The 25,075-nt window shown below is 34.2% G+C and overlaps 1 long non-coding RNA gene across 1 annotated transcript; it reads right to left on the bottom strand.

Moving 5' to 3' along the window:
• Nucleotides 1–5,024: 5,024 nt before the first annotated feature.
• LOC114339538 (uncharacterized) lies at nt 5,025–5,618 on the bottom strand. The gene is made up of 2 exons (XR_003653939.2): nt 5,300–5,618; nt 5,025–5,241 (listed from the first exon to the last, which is right to left on the bottom strand). It is a non-coding gene; the product is annotated as an uncharacterized LOC114339538 (long non-coding RNA).
• Between the last annotated feature and the right edge of the window lie 19,457 nt (nt 5,619–25,075).

Raw genomic sequence — 25,075 nt, 5'->3', positions numbered from 1 at the left:
AAAAAGCAAAATATTAAAAAAGCTTAAGGCTACAGTTGAGCTTTAATTTCAATATTTTATATACGCTACAATATTCCATAAGGTGTTCCAAATTTTGAGGAAAAAACACACTATCATTGTTACACGCGGTATACAATGACACTTACTTGTTTGGCAATAATATTATTACAGCGATATTCTAGAAGAATAAAACTATAATATTCTAAAAAATCACTAAAATCGGATAACAGGTTTAGGAAATACGAGCCACCAAAAATGTCCCGTTTTTAAGATGGTGCGTTAATTTTGATGCTTAGTGTAGTTAACTAATAAATAAAATGAAGAGGTCAGAGGCAGGAGTTTGTAGTAAGTAATATTTTAAGAACCAAATCTGCTTTCGTAGAAATAATTCATTGATAGCACCCACAAAACCTAATTGAAAGATTGAGGACAGGAATTATATTCTGAAAAGTGATATTGTTCTGCTAGTTTTTTTCATTTCATTAAGTTTATTTTTGAAGTTTGTAGGCTCATATAGTATATGAAAATTAAGCGTTATCATTTTCCGATTAGATGAACTCTGTGAATACAATGTAATTAAAATTTAATAAACGTTTCCCATTTTAGGGGTCTAGTTTGTGCTGCTGCTATCATCTATCGGTAGCATATAATGGTGTTATTCTATATTATAATTTTAATGACGTGTTACTCTTGTTCGTCATCTTTGTTTTGGGGAGAATATATATTATAATATGTATTGAAATATATGCAATGTAAAACATTGAAAATATTTATATTAACATTAATTTGTTCATGCATTCATTGTTCAACTTTTCTCATGAGAAAAACAATATTATATTTTTTGCTTCATTATTCCTATAATTTTCAACCTAAATTACAAATCATTACTTAAGTCCACCCTTACTAATGATTCTTACTCCTGACTTTAACCCCCACTGGAAAAATATTGACTTTTTCGTTACGAATAAAGAGTAAGTTATTTACATAGAAAGTATAACAAAATAAAAAAATCGGTAAAATAGCATTTCTACCAGTGTCTAGCATTTGGGAAGGATTAACCATTCATTTTCCCCTGTCGTACGCCTCTGGTAGGAGCCACAAACGTTTATTTAACATAATTCAGTAGGATGTACTTTCTGACAAGTAAGGCAAGGATATATAGCGAAACGCCTTAATTACTAATTTTGCTAATTTTAATTTTAATAATTTTTCTCAAAACGAAATAATATGGGTCATATAAAAGTCACAGTTAATATACAAACCAGATGCTAAGAAAGAGACGGTTTTACGAAACGAAATGCATCCCTAACCATATGTTTTTGGAGTGTTCAGTTTAACAAATTAAGTCCCCATAAATTAATTACCATATCAGACCATTATGTCAACAACTCACTTTGGACATGAATTCGTTTTAAGACTGCAGAAGTGTTCCTGTTTTTATACGCCAGATCTAAATAATTTATTGCCCATCTGGTCAGAGGGTAGAAACATAAACAGATTAGCGTCTGTGGCTTTCTTACAGTCTCTTCACAGCATGCGAACCACGCGGACACACCCGACTCTCGCTAACAATTGGCCCTCTTCCGAGACCTAAGCAAAACACCTTTTTGTTACCAAAATAAATAAATATGTTACTGTTCGTCGTTAACTTATTTTTATTATTTTTAATTAATTCCGTCAACTCACACCTACCGGAATAGATATGTCAATTAGTTTTAAAGTACTAGTACAAATACTTTTTATATTTTTTAATAAAACACCCTGTTACTCAGTAAGGAGCCACATTTTATTTAAGTGATTTGAGTTCAATCTTATTATTTGCTGCCCAGGAATCTACAGTTAAAATATTTCCAATTATTAACGAAACACCCTACATTTGCTTTCATTTTTGAGCGAATCGTCAACCTAAATTAAATTCTTTTTAATTATGTTTATTTTACTTCCAATATGCTAGAAATATTTACACTACAAACATGGAAGCAGATTAAAAAAATCGTATTTATCGTTTGTACAATTCTGTTATAATATGTATTTACCTACAGCGAATGATTTTTTTTCCTAAAACGGAACAAAAAATGTTGGTCTGTGTGTTTATAAATGGACTGTTTTAAAATCACAACGCTGTAGCGTTTCCCTAATATTTACAAATGTATACGTATGTCCATCAGAGCAATCAAAACAGGAAATAAATTAATTAAATAATGCTACAATTAGTGCGTACGGCTCAGAAGTTTTATTGTTTTGTATCTCTATTAAAGTTTACACAAACAACCGGATATGTCAAAAAATATCTGCATTTAACGAATTAGCTTTTTGGCGCAAATTTTATAAAATAAATCTACATTCAAAGTATTCAAGAGAAAAATATCAATAAAACTGTCATAATATCAGACCCCTGATCTGCCATATATGCAATTGAAAAGACAGATTTCAGTTCAGACAAATCTACAATTTTGTGTACCTAATATAAAACAAAATTTGTCTAAAACGGAAGTATAATGGGGCATATGTAGTACTTATATGGATAATAGGACATGCTGGCAAAGAGAAAATGGAGCGGTTGGCCAAAGATGGATTAAGGGGGGGGGGGGTATGGTTTGAAATCAACATATCAAGCACATTTTTGTGAATTTTTTTCGAAGCTATGGTACAATGATTTTATTTTTAAATTAAATAAACATATTAAGTACAATTCAAAGAATATTTAGAAAAAAATTCAATCCAAGATATTGAAAAGTAAGTCATTGGTGACAAATTTTGACAGGCAGCTCACAAAAAAATGGATTTTGCGGTGGACATTAGAACTCGTCACTAGATCATACGAAAAAAAAATTCAAAAAGATTTAATTAGCTTATGAGTTTTACGAGGTCACAACGTCTGAGTTTTTTTATTTTTAATGATTTTTAAATTTTTGGCATCACTCAGAAATCAAAAAATTGAAATTTTTGGTAAAAATTTTGTGAAAATCAACAGATTTATTATTGTTGAACACAAAAAAAAGCAAAAAAAGAAAAATGTCTCGACGTTGTTACCTCACGAAATGTCTCAAGAAAATATGTACAAAATATCAGGTAGATCGGCCGAGTAGTTTTTCAGTTATAATGTCCACCGCATTTGAAGAAGTAGTTTTGAGAAAAATGCGTTTAAAGTTTTTACAACTGCATCTTCATCTTCTTATTTGTCTGCCAAATAGTAAAGTGATGCACATTGAAATATGTTTTTTGAATCGAGGGGTAATCTACAAAAGAGAAGGCGAACAGGTGTTTAACATTTCTCACTACGCTCAAGCGTGCTGGCGCGAAGTCGCGGCAAAGCGAGTCGAAGGTAGGCGATATTCAACAGGCTGTATCTCTGGTAATTTTACTCCGATTATTTTGAAATTTTCAGAGAGTATTCTTGAAAGTATGCACTTTTATTTGAAATAATAAAAAAAAAATTAATATTTCAAAACATACCCCCCCCCCTTAACAAACGGTGAGATCCAACATAGATTTTATCGAGTGGTGAAATAAATGAAGTTAAAGTTAGAATATACAGGGTGAGTCATGAGGAACTGTACATACTCCTACCTCGTATAGAGGCTCCTATGGGGAATAACAAATGACCATTAAAAAGTGTCTGCTCCCATTGTTTAATAATATACAGGGCGAGTTTTGCATTTTTAAAGAAAATTGTATTCGTCATAATTTTTGAACGGTCAGATCAACGTGTCTCTTATTTTGACCAATCGTTACACTATTACCACCTAATCATCTAATTTATTCAAACTAGAAAAAATCAGGTCCGGCTTTAAAAAATTAGGTCGTTTGGGTCTTAGAAAAAATTTCACCCTGTATACGCTTTTTGAAAACTCTAATATGAATTTTACAAATTAGACAAATAGGCAATTAAAATAACATATTTATTTTTTTCCGCACACGATTGCTTAATTTTTTATAAAAAAATCAAATTTGATTATGAATTAAAAGTTTGGTAAAGTGAACCATAGATTTAACAAAATTAACTTTTATTAACAAAATTAATTTTTTTTGGACAAATATTTAATTTATGTTACCACCAATCAACTGATTTATTCAAACAAGAAAAAAATCAGGCCCGGATTTAAAAAATAAGTTCGTTTTGGTCTTAGAAAAAATTTCACCCTGTATACGCTTTTTGAAAACTCTAATATGATTTTTACAAATTAGACAAATAGGCAATTAAAACGGCATATTTATTTTTTTCCCCACACGATTACTTAATTTTTTATAAAAAAATCAAATTTGACTATGAATAATTAAAAGTTTGGTAAAGTGAACCATAGATTAAAAAAAAATAACTTTTATTACAGAAATTAATTTTTTTTTTGCACAAATAAGTAACTTATGGTAACATCCAATCAATTAATTTATTCAAACTAGAGAAAAATCAGGTCCGGATTTAAAAAATTAGCTCGTTTTGGTCTTAGAAAAAATTTCACCCTGTATACGCTTTTTGAAAACTCTAATATGAATTTTACGAATAAGACAAATAGGCAATTAAAATGGCATATTTATTTTTTTCCCCACACGATTACTTAATATTTTATTAAAAAATCAAATTTGTCAAAATCGGAATTTTAACCTAAAAATAAAAAAAAAATGAACTCACATCACGGTTTAACTCGCTACAACTCTGTTCCATTTTAATATTTTTTTTTCTAAATGTTTTACAGCACATACCTCTTACCATTGTGAAGACTATGAAAATTGTTGTAGACTTTCAGTCTTCTTCTTGTAAAAGTTGCAAACTTGTAAATCGCAAAAATTAGGTGGAAAAATTTAAAATTTATCGATTTGATCACGTCTATAGGTGTTTTCGTGGAGCACATCCTGAATGTATTCTGAACTTAACCCGGATACAAATATATGCGCAAGCGTGTCTCCGAATATATTCTGAATTTGTTTCTGCACGAACAATTTCCGGATGTTTTTTGGGTTGCCTATGCCAATTGCCTAACCTTATTCTTTTATCTTTATCTACGCTAGGACAAACAACACTCCAAAACAGGAAAAGTAATTTTACATAATATTGTGGAAATGAGATCTTTCATACTTATTTGCCAAATCTACAGCTAAGTCTCTACTTAATCTAAAATTCTGTATAAATTGTTGGTTATTAAATTGTTGCACAGTTTCCTCAAAAAAATTTGCATTTTTTGGAACATTTAAAAGTCCTACAATCTCTTCCAAATCTTCATCACTTGAACTGAGGTTCATCATCTAAAAAGTTTTTAAAAATAAGAAACTGAAATACATAATACAATTTAAAAAACCTTACCTTTTACAACATTTGTATGATAACACAACAATTCAAAATTTTAAACTTGTTAGGTTAGAAATACAATCTCGAATCTCTTAACAAAATAAATAAATTCGTCAAATCAACTTCTGCACATGTGCGGACAATAAATCCTCTCTTTAATCCCAGAACTTGTTGAACGCATTCCGAATACGTTCAGGACAAGTTGTTGCGCTCCGCGAACAGAGAACTTTTTATTCAGAGGAGGATTTTTCAACACCGCGAACAGCCAAAATTCTAATGCGCAAGCGTTCTTCCTCTGAACACGTTCAGGACGTGCTCCACGAAAACACCTTATGTTAAACTATAGAGTCCAAAAGAAGTGTTATGGGAAGTTTTAGATCTAGACGTGTTATAGAAAAAAAAATGGTAAAACTTTTAATTTTAAGAAAAACGTTGTTTTTGTAAATTCATTTTTGTAAAAAAAATTAATTTTTTTAAATCTATGCAAAAACTTTGCCAAACTTTTTATGCATAGTCAAATTTGATTTTTTAATAAAAAAATAAGTAATCGTGTGGGGAAAAAAGAAATATGCCATTTTAATTGCCTATTTGTCTCATTTGTAAGATTCATATTAGAGTTTTCAAAAAGCTTATACAGGGTGAAATTTTTTCTAAGACCCAAACGAACTAATTTTTTTAAAGCCGGACCTGATTTTTTTCTTGTTTAAATAAATCAGTTAATTGGTGGAAACATAAATTAAATATTTGTCAAAAAAAAATTAATTTTGTTAATAAAAGTTAATTTTGTTAAATCTATGGTTCACTTTACCAAACTTTTAATTCATAATCAAATTTGATTTTTTTATAAAAAATTAAGCAATCGTGTGTGGAAAAAAATAAATATGTTATTTTAATTGCCTATTTGTCTAATTTGTAAAATTCATATTAGAGTTTTCAAAAAGCTTATACAGGGTGAAATTTTTTCTAAGACCCAAACGAACTAATTTTTTTAAAGCCGGACCTGATTTTTTTCTAGTTTGAATAAATCAGTTGATTAGGTGGCAATAGTGTAACGATTGACCAAAATAAGAGACACATCGATCTGACCGTTCAAAAATTATGACGAATACAAATTTCTGTCAAAATGCGAAACTCGCCCTGTATATTATTAAACAATGGGAGCAGACATTTTTTAATGGTCATTTGTTATTCCCCATAGGGGCCTCTATACGAGGTAGGAGTATGTACAGTTCCTCATGACTCACCCTGTATAAAACAGAATAGAATAGAAATAATATTTGTCATGTAAAATTTAACAATTTTATAGACAAAGCTTACAAGAATCATAAATAAAAATAAAAACAATAACAAATACAATTTACTAAAATTATATAAATCGTCAATATGAATAAAATATAATAAAGTGAAACAAAAAAAAACAGTAACCGTAAACTATGGGAAAACAATCGAACAATATTTCAAGAATTTCTACCATTGTGAGATTAAAAACTTAACACTGATAATATGCGGCACATGAATTCATCAGTTTGCTTTTGTGATAATGTTTCTATCAGATGATTCTATCTAATGATTCATATCTTCTTGGAATGCAAAATTAACAAGAGCTATATGGATAGGGTTACCATAATTTATTAAGGCCAAATCCGGACAGGGGTAGTCCAAGGGGTTGTAGAAAATGTAAAATGTGAATTTGATTGCGTTGCTACCTCTACATTGTACATATATGCGAAATGCACATGGCAGCATTAAAAGTACAGCTGTTTCGCTAAAATATGCAACTAACATTGAAAATCTCTGCCAGTTTAAAATACATATACTTATGTTTCAACATACTTTAGACCTAAGGTGCTGCGCAGAATGAAATTTCCCACCGTTGGGCCCAGTATTTACCATTTTTTTAGTAAAGCAAAAAAATCCGGACATTTCCCATATCTGGACCCCAATCCGGACACGTCTTTCAAATCCGGACTGTCCGGACGACATCCGGACGTATGGTAACCCTATATATAGATCAATTATGTATATTACAGTCTACAATAAGCACAAGTGTATTGTTCAATTAGTATTAGAGTACCTATTAAGTTTCTAATTGACTCTTTGAAAGAAATAGTAGGGGAGTAAAGTATGCTAAATTTGCAGTCACTCGAGCGTTATGGGGACCAATTGGGTTGTGATTATTAGGTCGTAAAATCAAAAAAAGTTAAGTAAAATGTTCCATTTTAGCGGGCGCTTGTCATTTTTTAATTTAATTTTCCATTTCCAATAATCGTTTTTTCCGATTACAGCGCCATCTATCCATAATTCGAAAAAACGTCTCGAATAAAAGTTGCTTATTTTTACGTAAAGAATCCAAATCTGCAATAAAAATTTGGGGGTCCCATTTAAGATTTTAAAGTAACCCCCCACTCCGCCTCCGTGGGGGTCGTGTTTGGCACCATTCGATAGATTTTTCAAAAGCATTTTGAAAGTGAATTTTGCAATTATTCGATCTGATGTTTATTTTGCGAAATATCGCGGGGTTTGTATTTAAAATTTTAAATTTACCCCCCACCCCTCTCCGTGGGGGTCAGGTTTAGCACCATTCGATAGATTCTTGAAAAATATTGAAGAAGTATTTTTTAGTTTTTCGACCTGACGTTTATTTCGCGAAATATTCGCTTTTCTTTTGTGAAACTATTTGACTCTCTCTGAAATATACACTCTCTTGCTTGTACTCAACTTACCTTATCTTAATCTGACAATTTCGAGTATTTTTAACCATAGATATTTTTTTTCGGGCCCCCCTTAACGAACTTCCCTGTGTTAAGAGCCAATATATGGTAGAGGTACATCTGCTCGAATAACTGCAAAAATCCCCGCTTGGGCTCCCCTACCAAAATAAACATTGTCATTTAAATGAAACAGTTATAGATATAATAAAACTAATAGATCATGGTAAAAAATAAATAAAGATCTGTGACTAATGGACCTGCTTCTAAGCTATCTTCTCCCACACACACATATATTCAAAATGTGTAGAACCAGAAAAAGTATTATATTATATATACATATTGTGTGTGTTCAACAACTGAGCATCATCCAAAAATAGAAGAATTACAAAAAAAAACGATAAGTAAAAAAATATGTATTATATGGAATACTTGGGAGAGCCCTGATTTTTCACTGTGATAAGGCGGGTTTACATATGCACTCCGCTCGGTGTGCGAGCCGCTCGCGCGCATCATGTTTGTTAGATTAGTACGTGTTTTCAAGTGGCGCACAAACGGCTGTCACACGGCGCACCACGATCTTACTTCTGTCGGTTTTTCAACAAACGCTTTGATGGTTCGCAATACGTATTTGGACGGGCTTACGAGCGGTTTGTTGGTTTTGGCGCGCCTGAGTTGAATATTTGTTAGTGATGGAGTGGTCGGAAGGAAATATCAAACTTATTGATACCCGTGATATTCCACGGGATATTTACCGTGGAAAATCATTATTGTGGTATCCTCAACAAAGGACCATTTAAAAAACAACTTAAAGCCGAAATCGGAAGGGAAATAGAAGCTGAAATAAAAAAATATACATGCTGACCAATGTAAAAAAAGGTCATTTAAATGTTGTCTTCTTACCGGCGGGAGAAATACAAAATAAGATTTACTAATTTATTTGGGCATAAGCCACAATTCGAGTTTGAAATCAAGTTTACTTGACGTTTCGACATTCACTTCGGAAATCGTTATCAATATAAAAAAAAAAAATCATAAATTAAAAATTTAACTTTGTTTCTTCAACTGCAACGTAGTTGGAACAAGCAGATATAATATTATAATAATTATAATTATTCTGGTGACAATTATTGTCAACGAAAAGCGAAAAAGATAACGCACAACTTGGAAGAACCTATAGATTTCTAACTTCGCTTCTGGTGAAGCAACGCAGTTGGAACTAGCAGATATATTATAATTGTGTCACCGGGAAACGAAAAAGGTAACGCACAACTTGGAAGAACCTATAGTTTTCTAACTTCGTTTTTGGTGAAGCAACGGAGTTGGAACAAGCAGATATATTACAATTGTGTCATCGGAAAGCGAAAAAGGTAACGAACAACTTGGAAGAGCCCATAGTTTTCTAACTTCGTCTCTGGTGAAGCAACGGAGTTGGAACAAGCAGATATATTATAATTGTGTCACCGGGAAGCGAAAAAGGTAACGCACAACTTGGAAGAACCTATAGATTTCTAACTTCGTTTCTGGTGAAGCAACGCAGTTGGAACAAGCAGATATATTATAATTGTGTCACCGGAAAGCGAAAAAGGTAACGAACAACTTGGAAGAGCCCATAGTTTTCTAACTTCGTTTCTGGTGAAGCAACGGAGTTGGAACAAGCAGATATATTATAATTGTGTCACCGGGAAACGAAAAAGGTAACGCACAACTTGGAAGAACCTATAGATTTCTAACTTCGTTTCTGGTGAAGCAACGCAGTTGGAACAAGCAGATATATTACAATTGTGTCACCGGAAAGCGAAAAAGGTAACGAACAACTTGGAAGAGCCCATAGTTTTCTAACTTCGTCTCTGGTGAAGCAACGGAGTTGGAACAAGCAGATATATTATAATTGTGTCACCGGGAAGCGAAAACGGTAGCGCACAACTTGGAAGAACCTATAGTTTTTTAACTTCGTTTCTGGTGAAGCAATGGAGTTGGAACAAGCATGTATATTACAATTGTGTCACCGGAAAGCGAAAACGGTAGCGCACAACTTATAAGAACCTATAGTTTTCTAACTTCGTTTCTGTTGAAGCAACGGAGTTGGAACAAGCAGATATATTATAATTGTGTCACCGGAAAGCGAAAAAGGTAACGCACAACTTGGAAGAACCTATAGATTTCTAACTTCGTTTCTGGTGAAGCAACGAAGTTGGAACAAGCAGATATATTATAATTGTGTCACCGGAAAGCGAAAAAGGTAACGAACAACTTGGAAGAGCCCATAGTTTTCTAACTTCGTTTCTGGTGAAGCAACGGAGTTGGAACAAGCAGATATATTATAATTGTGTCACCGGGAAACGAAAAAGGTAACGCACAACTTGGAAGAGCCCATAGTTTTCTAACTTCGTCTCTGGTGAAGCAACGGAGTTGGAACAAGCAGATATATTATAATTGTGTCACCGGGAGCGAAAACGGTAGCGCACAACTTATAAGAACCTATAGTTTTCTAACTTCGTTTCTGTTGAAGCAACAGAGTTGGAACAAGCAGATATATTATAATTGTGTCACCGGAAAGCGAAAAAGGTAACGCACAACTTGGAAGAACCTATAGTTTTTTAACTTCGTTTCTGGTGAAGCAATGGAGTTGGAACAAGCATGTATATTACAATTGTGTCACCGGAAAGCGAAAACGGTAGCGCACAACTTGAAAGAACCTATAGTTTTTTAACTTCGTTTCTGTTGAAGCAACGGAGTTGGAACAAGCAGATATATTATAATTGTGTCACCAGAAAGCGAAAAATGTAGTCCCTAAAATGTTCAGGACTGAAACAATCGCTTAAAATTCGAGAATCTTTACGATTTTATATCAGGAGCAGAAACGCGAAAGGGTTGACTTTATTATAAGATGATAGTTCATGCGATTGCGTGAAACCAACTTTAATTGAAGCATATCCGAAAATCAGAAGAAAGAAAATAAGAGAATATCAGAAAAATCATATATGATTACAGTGAAATCTTCTGCCAGTGATCACATAGTAAATAACGAGGAAAAAAACCTCATGATACTATCCCAATAAGGTAAACATTTGGTCCTACATTTAGTTTACTCTCAAAATCAACACGAAACGTTTGAGATATTTTATTAGAGATATTTTTACTGTTTATTTGGAACGTCAAATAAACTTGATTCAAACTCAAATTGTAGCTTATTCCACATAAAATAGTAAAATGCATAAGATGCCACAAGAAAATAGTTTCAGAACAATGCCAAAATAAGATGTGGTAGAAGTACAGGGCCGAGAGATGATTATCTACAATTACTAATTGTTCGTAAGTTTCCCCTGGATCGCGTAAGGTTCGTCAAAATGAAAAATTCTAACAAACATTAACCGCGCCACGAACGCGCGGCGCTCACAGGGCGCGGTGTTCGCGGCGCGGATATCTATCTGCGCCTTTTTACATACCATCCATCCATTTGTAGATCTGAAAACCGCGTGTACAGCTCTGTTTTCTGTTTTCTGGGACAATATGTTTTTAATTCCAAAAGAGGTTTTTTATCAGAATCAGACTAGTAGCATACCTATATTGCCGCTTTTGAGTATATAAAATGCCATAATATTCCAAACTTGACAGGTCAGAACAAGTATCCAAAATTGTGGCTTTCATTGGAGACTGAGGGTCGCAACAATGCATTGCTAAAGCTATATAAATCAACCAATCCGCAAAGAGATAAAAGTGGAGAATCCTGGCAGCAAATAGATGCGTGTATAGTCTCAAAAATTATTAAATCGAAAAGCATAACACGAACATCAAAAATTAGGAAATTAGGGTACATAAAACAGTGATTAGAACGGTGCTCATGTATGGGTATGAGACGTGGACTCTGATAAAGGCAATAGCAAGAAAACTCTGGTACTTTGAGATAAAAATTTTTAGACTAATCTTTCGACATAATCGCGACCCTAGTACTAACCAATACCGAATGAGAACAAATGCCGAGGACAACAGGTGTATAGGGCTAGCGACGTAGTCTAAGAGATTAAGTCCCAACATCTAAGATGGGCAGGTCATATCCATAGACTCCCTAATAACCGCCTTGCGAAGTTTATCTGGGAGGAAGCCTCGACAGGAAAAAAGCCCTTAGGACGTCCAGGAATGCGATGGAGAGATAAAATATGGTCAAAATTAAGAATAATGGGGCTACCCATTGACCTAACTATCATGGACGACCGTTCGAGATAGAAGCGAGTTGTGCGGTCAGCCAAGACCCCCCCGAGTCGAGGTTGGGCCACACATATTCGCACCGAGCCCGCACCGCGTCTGAGTCAGCATGGCTGGCCAATGTCCATGCTGTCTCTGCAAGGCTGACCAACGGCCATGCTTCTAGAAATGGATTGTCTCTTTATATAGCAATTCCGAAGAAGCAGCGAGCAAAAAATTGCGACAAAGACATACTAATTATGTACTCTGATCAGCCACATAATAAAAATGTTTCTCCGCATTATCCATGGAAGAATAAGAAATCATTGCAAAAAAGACCTAGATGAAAACAGTTTGGATTTAGTAATGCGTTATGTACCCATGAGGCATTATTTTATTTGATACACTGCATTTTTACAATCTACTCTATATACAAAGTAATAAGTAAATGGTATGTAAGTCAATTAACATGAGTTAGGTACTAAGTTAGTCTCTAAGCATTATTGTGGTAGGTCGTCTGGCCATATCCTCTTCAGTCTTCTTTCAGCATGTGGTTGGGTGAATAAATTATTTATCAATTCCTTATTGTGGTCAGTAGTGCGATTTTTACATTTTATTGAACGGTTCTTTATTAAGTCCCTAATTAGTGGGATGTCCAGATCATTGTGAAATGTCTGGTTGGATACGTACCATGGAGCTTTACTTATCACACGGAGTATTTTGAACTGGAATGTTTGGAGTATCTTCTTATTTGAAGGTTTACTGCAGCCCCATAGTTCTATTCCGTATGACCAAACTGGTATAAGTATAGCTTTTTACAGAAGCAGTTTATTTTCAAGAGATAACCGAGACCTCTTGTTAAATAGCCAGTTCATATTTTTTAGTTTAAGATCTAATTGTTTACGTTTAGTTTTAATGTGCGTTTTCCATATAAGTTTTTCATCCAGATGCAATCCCAAATCTTTAACAACTGGTTTGATGGGAATCGGAGTATTATTTATAGAAACTTTAGGATATGCAGATTTTCTGGTTGTAAAAGTAATTTGTACTGATTTGCTGGCATTAAAATTTATTTTCCATCGCTTGAGCGAGTTTGTTATTGCTCTAAATGATTTTGTACTTTTTGTGATGGTACATTAGGGTCGACATCCACTGCTAAGATTCCCGTATCATCGGCAAAAGGTATATCATTTCTGGTTGGAACGTCGGATGTAAATATCAGATACAGAAATGGGGGGAGAACGCTACTCTGTGATACGCTAGATTGGATGATGTGGTAATTTGAGAAGTTATCTTCAATTTTGACTTCGATCGAAAGTATCGGTCAGTAAGATACGATTTTAGAATAAAGTATAGTTGGACTGTTAGGTGTAATTTCAGTTTATAGAGGAGACCTTGATGCCATACCCTATAAAATCCCTGTTTTATATCGATAAACACTCCAGCGCAAAACTTTTTCTCTTCAAGAGTTTTTAATTATATTTACTATTCTGTGGCATTGTTGGTTCCCATAACGATGACAATTTTGGTAAGTGAAGATGGAATGTGTAGCGACCCGACTCACGCTCGGCGCCATCTCGGTTCCGGGTCGGATGGTGTGAAATTTGCTACCGGCTGCCAAGGTGTGAGGGACCAGGCACCTGGCAGAAATTGTGCGACTGAATCCAAATTTTCATTTAATTTAAGAAAATGTCAGCGAATTGGTACATGGAACGTCCAGGGACTGATCCAAAACCCTGGAAAGTTACACATCATTGAAAAAGAAATGGCAGACCACAATATTTCGGTACTGGGACTCTCAGAAACTCACTGGAGAGGAAAAGGGCATTTTAAAACAACAGCTGGCAACTTCGTCTATTTTTCAGGCCCAGATAACAAAAGTACAAATGGAGTCGCAATAATTGTATCCTCTAAATTTAACGACTGCGAAATTGGATATAATACTATTGTTGACAGGAAAATATCCCTTATGGAGAATTCTCACGACGAGGTCGAGGCGCGTGTTGAAGCGAGATTCAAGTGGGTCCTAATCTAAACGTCGGCAAAGAGAGATATAATATATATAATAGTGGAAAAGAAAGAGAACGCAGATACCATACAAGATGGTAAAATTAGTAATATTTACACTTTGTGATAAAATGTCCCGAATATGTCCCGAAGAATACAGGCAACCAAAAAGTTGACCGCTCTCAGTGTGGAGATAAAAATATTAGTTGATTTTTTTAATTCTCACAATGATAAAAATTAGAACAAAACGTAGTTTGACCATAAAATTACCACGCCACTGATCATACCCTCGGCTGACGAGACATCCACACTATCTGCAGGCTAATAAATTTTAGCATTTGGTGTTATTTTAAGGGTCATAAATACCAAATTTTGACAGAAATTTCTCTATCTCTTCTTACGTTTAATCTTTTTCACGTTGGGTTGAATTCCGTCTTCAGTTTTTATCTTTTTCTGTTACATTTTTTTATTTCACTCATAATGTCGCAACACGCTCTGTCAGTTTTTCTCTTTACAATGAGAATATCCACCAATACCCTACACCTTGTCCAGGTATACGCTCCTACAACAGCTGCACTGCACATCAACAGGTTCTATGGTCGTCTAGAAGAAACTGTTCGCGCTATTCCGAATCGTGAACTCGTCATAATTTTAGGAGATTTTAACGCCAAAGTGGGGTCATCTAATGAAAATATTGAAGTAGTGCTGGGCAAAAATGGACTGGGACAGAGAAATGAGAATGGTGACCGTCTAGTGGAGTTCTGTGTAGAACAACATCTTACAATTACAAACACGTTATATCAACATCATCCACGGAGATTATACACATGGCGCAGCCCAGATGGACGAACAAGGAATCAAATAGACTACATCCTAATAAGATCAAGATGGAAGTCGTCGTCCATCAACTGTAAAACATTTCCTGGCGCAGACTATGGAAGCGATCATCAACTCCTGGTATTGAACGTTCGACTTCGTTTTAAAGTCTCCAAAAGAACACCCCAGAGAAAAGTCATGTCTCTAAGTTCATCAAAAATCAATGACTTCCAACAAAACTTAGAAGATGCTCTTTCTTTAGACCAAGTAGATAGTGAGCCTGAGAGCACTTGGATCTATCTCAAAAAAAAGGTAATCGAGGCTGCAAAAGACTGTGAGGCAGCGGTTTCCACTGGCCGTAAGCCATGGATATCCGATAATACGTGGACTGTGATTCAACGCGGAAAAGAACATAAAACTAGATACGGAACAAACGATGAATACAGAGCATTTTCGAGAGAAATCAGAACACAGTGCCGCAAAGATAAAGCTGATTACATCTCTCAAATATGCAGAGAGATAGAGGAACATGGCTGTCGAAATGAACCGAGGGACTTATTCCAGAAGATTAAACTCCTTACCAGAGAATTTAAACCTAAAACGTGGTCTGTAATAGATAAGGAAGGTAATTTAAAGACCAATACTGATGAAATATTGGAAATATGGCGAAACTACTGTGGCGAGCTATATAAAAATAACGAGGTATCAGCAGAAAATCAGTGGCCTTCTGACTACCCTAAAGAACCTACTGTCTTACTCGCTGAAGTCAAAGATGCAATTAAATCACTAAAGAGAAATAAATCCCCAGGCATTGATTCAATACCATGTGAAATACTACAGTTACTAGGTGACAAAGGATTACATATCATCCATTCTATCTGTGTCGCTGTTTGGAATTCAGGTAAATGGCCATCTGATTGGTGTACCTCAATTTATATCCAACTACACAAAAAAGGAACTACTACCAGATGTGAAAACCACCGCACACTGTCACTAATAACACATGCTAGTAAAATCTTGTTGCATATCATCAAAACAGATTAAAAACCTATCTACATTACCAAATACCTCAGGAACAAGCGGGGTTTGTAAAGGGTAAAGGTAAAAGGGAACAAATCCTGAACCTGAGACAACTCACTGAAAAGTCTAGAGAATTTCAAGTACCTATGATTAAATGCTTCGTTGACTACCAAAAGGCATTTGATTGTGTAAGCTGGATAAATCTGTGGTCAATTTTAATTGAAATGGGCGCACCAATGCACCTGGTGACACTTATTAAAAATCTGTACCAGTCTAATACAGCGACAGTACGACTAGATCAGAAGTTCTCAAACCAATTCAAGACCGAGAGAGGTGTTAGACAAGGATGCGTGTTGTCACCTGACTTATTTAACATTTATGGTGAACATGTTATGAGGATGGTTTTAGAAGGATGGGCCGGTGGAGTAACAGTAGCTGGTAGAAAAATCTCCAATTTAAGATTTGCTGATGACACTATACTTATAGCAGCAAATGAGCAAGAAATGTTTGATCTTCTGCGAAAAGTTGAGTACGAAAGCAATAAAGTTGGTCTGAAAATCAATAAAGCTAAGACAAAAATAATGGTGGTCGACAGATTTGACACTATTCAACTGACTAACATATTACAGGAATACCAGATAATAAACACCTTTGTCTATCTCGGGTCTAGTATAACTAACGATGGTAACTGTGAAGCAGAAGTTCGGAGACGTATTGGTATGGCAAAAAATGCGATGAGTCGCCTAACTAAACTTTGGAAAGACAGATCTCTCTCTCAAAATATCAAGATGAGACTGGTGAATGCCCTTATATTCTCAATATTTCTATACGGAGCAGAGACTTGGACTCTTCGCGCATGCGAGCGCCAAAAAATTGATGCCTTTGAGATGTGGTGCTGGAGAAGAATGCTGCGCATATCTTGGACAGCTCATAGGACAAACGTTTCCATTCTAAACCAACTCAATATTAAAAAAAGGCTGTCCACAATATGTCTGCAACGAATTCTGCAATTCTTTGGTCACGTGGTTCGCAGAGGTGACGACAGTTTGGAGAGATTAATTGTTTCTGGAAACGTTCCGGGGAGAAGATCAAGAGAACGATCACCAACTAGATGGTCTGACCAAATAAAGCATTCAGCTGGAAACTCATTCTGCGAAGCTCTTAGAGCAGCTGAAGATAGATACCAATGGAGAAACATTGTTAGGAATATTGGAAGAAATCACGATCCTCAGTAATGGGGAAACGACAGGAGAGAGAGAGAGGCATTGTTGGATGGTTGAGTGTTCACGTCTAAATCGGAATTGGTGTTGTAGTATAATTCCGTTTATGGGGAAAACTTGCTCGACTTTATGTAATAGCAGCAGTTCTAATACTTTCGACATTATTGGGAGTAGGTTTACGGGGCGACATGAATTTGCTTGTGTTGCGGGTTTACCAGGTTTCGGAATCATAGTAACTTGAGCTAATTTCCATTGTATTGGACAGTAGCGAAGACGTAGTATGCTGTTGTATATTTCTGTTAACCACTGCTTTTCTCGGTAGTTTCTGAAGTAATTCTGATGTTATCAAATCCTAACCAGGGGCTTTCTCCAATTTACTTCTCTAAAAATGCCGCGAGCAACTTAAAGATATTTAAGTGACTTTCATTAATTATGAAAAGGCTTTTAACGGGGTACAGCATGGAATACTTTTGAACATATTAAAAAAGGGCATTGATGCTAGAGACCTACGTATAATAGAAAACTTGTATTGTGAGCAGAAATCAGTCATACGAATCGATGGGAGATTAACCGACGAAAGTTACATTCCAAGAGGCATCAGACAAGGATACATTCTATACCCCCTGTTATTTAATATCTACTCATGTATCATTTTCAGACAGCCTTTGCAAAATAAGACTTTGGAGTTAAAATCAATGGCGAACTGATCAAATATCTTTGATACGCTGACGGCACTGTTATTTTATACGACACTCGGCAGGACATTCAAGAGTTATGGGATTTCATAAACATGACAGGTAGAAAAAAGGGTCAAAAATGTATACTTTTAAGCTAAAATTTATGATATTCAGTGGCCAAGCTTACAACAATGCTTCCTTTCAGTTTCAGATAGATGAACAAAACATTAAGAGCGTTACTTAATATACATAAATATCTGGTATGATATATTACAGATTAATTAGACCTTCTTCTTCTTCTTCTTCCTTCTTATGTGTATGTTTTAAAGCCTGTTTTTTACTCAATATTAGCCTCCTAATTTATTTAAGTTATCGCACCATCTTTTTCTTGGTCTGCCAATACTTCTTCGTCCATTTGGTGACTTATCTCGTGCTATTCGTACTATCCTATCCTCTGCCATTCTACTAATGTGTTCGTTCCACTTCTGTTTCCGTTCTGTCAACCATCTATTTATGTCTTCTACATTGCATGATCTTCTTATGTTTTCGCTCCTCTCCCTACCCAACAGACTGATATTCGTCGGAATATTTTCATCTCTGTTGTTTCTACTAGTCGTCTCGTTTTAGGTGTGTCAGGTCTTGTCTCCGCCGTGTATGTCAATATAGGTCTACTTGCTGCTTTATAGATTCTTGCTTTTGTGTCTTGTCTTAGGTGTTTGTTCTTCCAGATTGTGTCATTAAGGGATCCCGTCGCTTTACTTGCTTTTAAGCTTTGTTGTCGTACTTCCTCTTCAACATCTCCGTAACTGGTCATATCTATTCCCAGATATCTAAACCTTGCTTCTTGCTTTACTATGTTTCCATCAATTTTGATTTTACATCGTAGTGGGTATTTAGATGCTGTCACACATTTGGTTTTTTCTGCTGATATTATCATATTGTATTTCTTGGCTGTTGTATTGAAGATATGTGTTAATCTTTGGAGATCGTCTTCTGTCTCGGCGATTATTGCGTCGTCGTCTGCATAACATAATATTTGGATTTCTTTGTTCCCCATTCTGTAACCATGACCCTTACGTACTGCTTCTATTATTTCGTCCATTATTATATTAAAGAGCAGTGGGCTTAATGAGTCATCTTGTCTGACTTCGCTTTGTACTGGTATAAACTGAGTTAGTTTTTCATTTATCTTTGCCTGTATTCGATTATGAAAATAGATGTTTTCGACGGTTTGTATAATATTGATTGGTATGTTTCTTCTATACAGTAAATGTAAGACGTCTTCGACTTGGATGCGATCGAAAGCCTTTGACAGGTCTATAAAACATAGATATGTTGGTTTATTGTACTCAATGGCCTTTTACGTGATTTGTCTCAGTACAAATACGGCGTCTACGCAGGATCTTCCGGATCTGAATCCTTAGCTTAATTGCGGTGTTCATTAGATTTATACCTCTATAATTGTTGGGGTCTTCTTTGTCTTCTTTCTTGAACATTAGTATCATTATGCTGTTTCTCCATGTTTCTGGTATCTTGCAGTGCAATATTAGTTTTTATATCTCTAGAGTTATACTTTCTCCTCCGTATTTTAGAAGCTCGTTGGTTATTCCGTCTGGTCCTGGTGACTTTCTGTTTTTGAGTGAATTTATGGCTACCTCTATTTCCTGAAAACTGATTTCTATTTCGTGTCTTAATTCAGGTAGGTTATTGTTTTCATTATAATTTTCCTTTCCTTTAAACAGTTCCGTCAAGTATCTTTCCCATTTTTTTGCTGGTATGTTATTGTATTCCTTCAATTCTGCCATTTCTTTCCGTTGGTTTCTTATGAATCTCCGTATTTGTTTTTGTGTTCCGTAGAAGTAACTTTCCATCCATTTTGTAAACTGTTCCCAGTGTTCGTTTTTTGTTCTTCTTACCAATTGCTTTGTTTCATTTCGTATTCTTCTATAGGTGTCTCTGGATTCTTGAGTGTTTGATGTTTTATACTTCATGTAGGTCTTTCGCTTCTCTTTACATTTCTCTTTCATTTCTTTTCTGAACCATAGTGTATTGTTGTTGTTTCTCTTGTTAAGTATAACTTTGCGTTTTCCTAGAGCTTCTGTTGCTGCCTCTTCAATGTTGTTTTTAATTTTCTCCCAGCTGGCGTTTATATCTTTGATGTCGTCTATTTGTTTCAGCTGTATCTTCTGTGCTAGCCTCCTTTGGTACATTTCTCTTGTAGAATCGTTCCACAGCAATTCTTATTGAATTTTTCCTCGGTGATTTCCTGTATAAAATGTTTTGGTGTTATTTTCATTCTTATTTTTGCTAGGACTAGTATGTGTTCACTCCCTGCGTCTGCCGAGTTTAAAGTTCGAATATCTAGAATCTGCTTTCGATGGATTTTTCTATTAGTGACTATAAAGTCAATTATAGATTTGTGCCCCCTGGAGTTTTCAAACGTATATTTATACTGACTAACTAATTTTAACTAGACCAATGTTAAGAGTTCAAATGCAGAATTTAAGCAACTCACATAAAGCTTTTAAAAATTCAATCTTTCTTCCGCAGTTCAGTGTTGTTATATGAGACCGAGACCTGGATTCTGACGGCTGATGTCCATTTGAAGAGATGTCCGATGAGAATGTTTAAAATGTGGTTGCATAGAAGAATACTCCGAATACCCTGGACAGCAACGCAGACCAAAGAAGCTGCTAAATGAAACTTTCTGTTATTTTTCTGGTTTACTGTTATAGACTGCATTTGTATCTCTAAAAATATTAGTACATTTGGATGTTGAGAGGTGACTTATATTTTTTTTTTGCAGAAATTGCTTGAAAATAACTCATATAATAATATATGAGTTATCCTTCTGCTCAAAAAGGTCCGGAACATTGTTTAAATAATCAAAATATCAAAAAATTAAGGAAATATTCGATTTTTTCTCCGTTTTTTGATTATAACTTTAAAAGTTTTCATTTCCGAGAAAAGTTGTACTGACATAAAAGTTGCGTAATTAAATTTTCTAAAATAAAAGATTGGTTAATACTTTTAAAAAATGTCACCCTTGTTGAAAAATAGCAATAATTGCGAATAAACCATAAAAAAAAACAAGTATTCGCATTTTACGTTTTTCAACCATTCATACTAAACTTAGAACCTTCATATTTTACCCAGAAAAACTATAGAATATACTAAAACAATACTGTAAATTTCATTAAGATCGGTTTGATATATTTTGCAAAATTAATTTTGCAATCCACCTTATTTTTTCAAAATGTTGCAGGACTGAAAATAAAGCAGGCAGCAAGTTGAATTTTTTTACATATAGAAGAATAATGCACCTTTCATTTGCAATTTGCAAAATTAAAATCGGTTTACTAGCACTGCGTCACGAATTTTTTTAAATAAACATTAATTTTTAGTGCTACGCGCAGGACAGCGGATACGTTTGCTCTGATTGGGCATTTCAGTGACCTTTGATAATGATAGATAAATTTTAATTTTTAGTAAATTTCGATATAAATAAATAAAGGTGTTTATTGCAAAATAAAAACACATACTCTGTCCTTTGAAATAACTCTTTTTTTAGCAAAAACTTGCTTTGTTCATATATTTTAACTTGAGAATAAAAGTTTATTATTATTAAACATATGCAATTGTTTAAACAATATTTCACAAACAATAATCAAAATTAGTTTGATTTTTGTGGAATTAAAATATTAAAATACAACAAAATATAGAGTATGAAAATAATAATATATTAGATACATTATGGAAGAAATTTTGGTGGAAATCAACTTGTGTGAATCGAACACCGCTGTTCTGCGCGTAGCACCAAAAATTAATGTTTATTTAAAAAAATCCTGACGCCGTAATAGTTAATCGATTTTAATTTTGCAAATTGCAAATGAAAGGTACCGTATACTTCTATATGTAAAAAATATTTCAACTTAATATCTGCCTTATTTTCAGTCCTGCAATATTTTGAAAAAATGAATATTTTTTGCGAAAGCTGGGTTGCAAAATTTATTTTGTCAAATATATTAAACCGATCTTGACAGTATTTAGTCCTGTCGCCAGGGGGGGTACAACGGCCTCCTTAATTCAGATGGACTTACCCAAGTTTTTTTTATATATTTTGACCCGTAGAATACGAATTTTTTGGGTAACAGTTGATCCGGATGTCGATAAGATTGTTATAGACAAAGAACTTGAGGAATTACATAACAGCGATTTCTCGCAAAACAAAACATATTTTTGTATTTTTTGGGTTATTTTAGGCAAAAAATATTCCTACAAATTTTTTCGTAGAATGCATAGTTTTCGAGATAACCGCGGTTGAACGTTCAAAAAATCGAAAAATGGCAATTTTTGAACCCGAATAACTTTTGACTAAAAAATAAAGTAGCAATTCTGCTTACCGCATTTGAAAGTTTAAGTCAAATTATATCGGATTTGATTATTTGCATTGCTAAGAATTATTTTTTTACTGCTGAACAAAGCTATAAACACATAGTGTTTCCCATGCCTAATACATGCGTTTTAACGCATGCTACGTAGAAATTGCCTCGCTTGCACTTGTAGCTACTCTACCTACTCGTTAGATTTTAAATGAGAAATCATTGAAAACATCACTCACGCACTAGGTGTTTATAGCTTTGTTTACCAATAAAATAATAAATTTTTAGCAATGCAAATAATCAAAACCGATATAATTTGACTTAAACTTTCAAATGCGGTAAGCAGAATTGCTACTTTATTTTTTAATCAAAAGTTATTCGGGTTCAAAAATTGCAATTTTTCGATTTTTTGAAAGTTCAACCGCGGTTATCTCGAAAACTATGCATCCTACGAAAAAACTTGTCAGAGCATTTTTTGCCTACAATGACCCAAAAAATACAAAAAGATGTTTTGTTTTGCGAGAAATCACTGTTATGTAATTCCTCAAGTTCTTTGTCTATAACAATCTTATCGACATCCGGATCAACTGTTACCCAAAAAATTCGTATTCTACGGGTCAAAATAAATAAAAAAAACTTGGGTAACTCCATCTGAATTAAGGAGGCCGTTGTACCCCCCCTGGCGACAGGACTAATTGTTTTAATATATCATAAAGTTTTTTTGGGTAAAATATGAAGGTCCTAAGTGTAGAATAAATGGTTGAAAAACGTAAAATGCGACTACTTGTTTTTTTTATGGTTTATTCGCAATTATTGCTATTTTTCAACAAGGGTGACCATTTTTAAAATTTTTAACCAATCCTATATTGTAGAAAATTTAATTTCACAACCTTTATGTTAATGCAACTTTTCTCGGAAGTGAACACTTTTAAAGTTATAATCAAAAAAAAAAAAATCGAATTTTTCGTTCATTTTTTGACATTTTGATTATTTAAACAATGTTCCGGACATTTTTGAGTAAGAGGATAACTTAATTATTATTATATGAGTTAATTCCAAGCCATTTCTGCAAAAAAATATGAGTCACCTCTCAACGTCCATCTCAAAACAGATGCGCCCTGGACTATTGTATTAGACAGTTCTTGAGGATGTATTAAAAAAATGAGAAATACGCTTTTAGGCCTTTTTATTATTTTTTTGAAGAAATTTCTTGAAAAAAAGGCAATACAGATTTTTTGTTACAAACTAAACGAAAAATTTAAAAATTATTTTTAATTTGAAATATCTTTGAAAATATTTTTTTATTTAGAAATTCAAGCAAACATGTTCCTAGAAATTATTTAGAGAAAATTAGGTAATAGTTTATATGGATTGATATATTTTTCTGATTGCTGTCTTCGAATAAGATATTTGATAAACAACATATCTTCATTTTCTAAAATTATTACTGAAGATTTAAACTATAATAAATTTCTTGCTTGTTATTCTATAACAAATGAAAATATCGATTACCCTGATGTACACTTGTATAGACATTAAGTTTATGAGATATTTTTGTTCTATTCGTCAAAACAAATATGTTTGATAAAATAGTAATACATGTAACTAGTCTCCATTAGTACAAATGTGTCTTCACAACTCCAGGTATATAGTATTGTTGTTACTCTTACATTTAAAGTATAGAAAAATGTTACTTAAATACTATTCACGCTTAGAGGTTTTAATTTTATATTTCAGTATATATTTCTAAATCAACAGACTATAGTGAAATTAAAATACTGTTCTGTTAATTATTAATCTAATACAGTTGATTAACAAATTAAAACGTTGTTACAAGTACTCTGATATTATAACGAAAAATACCAGCTTCTGCTGATTACTGAAAGAGGCAACTGTTGAGAAAGACAAAAACCATGGCATATTAAACAGCTTCATCTACGGAAATTATTTAATTGTTAGATAAACCAATATTCAAGAGCAGCAGTGGAGCTAATACACATATTCAGACTCTGACGTTTAGTTATTAGCTCTACGAATTAAAAAAATATTACTAAAACATGTACCTACTTAAGCTAAGGAGTCAACAATTTTGTTTTCTGTTTTCTCTCCTTCTGCGCCAATTCCGTGAGGTGAGTAAAATCAAGTGGAAACTAAGAACGGCACAACTTTGGGTATCACCATTTCGATTACAATGGAAGACATCCAGATTGTATTAGCCTTTTACCGACATGTAGTGCTCTCTACTTGGAGTAATTATCAACGACCTTGGCTTTTCGTGGGACACAAATGAAACAGGAATAAAAAAAGTCATCTAGAAACGATGGTACTGGACTCCGTCATGCGCCATAGTTCCAACGATGAGGAGTAAGTACTGAAAAGTAGTAATCATATTGAAATGAAACTAAGCAAAAACCGCAAAAACCTTGACAGGAAGTTAACATGGAAGTCTCACTTAGATAGTAGAGCTAAAAGAGCATATATTGCCTATGAACAGTGTCGGCGAACAGTCGGACGCATTTGGGGCCTTTCGCCTGGATCTACACTACTGTTATTAGGCCAATGCTAACTTACGGAGCCATCGCTTGGGTACCAAACGTGCTACAGGCAACAGCGATCAACAAACTAAACCATATTCAACGGATGGCTTGCCTAAATATAACAAGTACCATGAAAACAACACCAACTGCTGCAATGGAGTTGCTCATTGGAGTTGCCCTTTAGACATATATGTCAAAGAGGTGGCGCTGATGACGATAATGAGATTACGCTTAGGGGG

The sequence above is a fragment of the Diabrotica virgifera genome, chromosome 2 (assembly GCF_917563875.1).
Source record: "Diabrotica virgifera virgifera chromosome 2, PGI_DIABVI_V3a".
In the NCBI taxonomy this organism is placed as follows: Eukaryota; Metazoa; Arthropoda; class Insecta; order Coleoptera; family Chrysomelidae; genus Diabrotica; species Diabrotica virgifera.
This window is presented reverse-complemented; position numbering and strand designations above follow the sequence as displayed.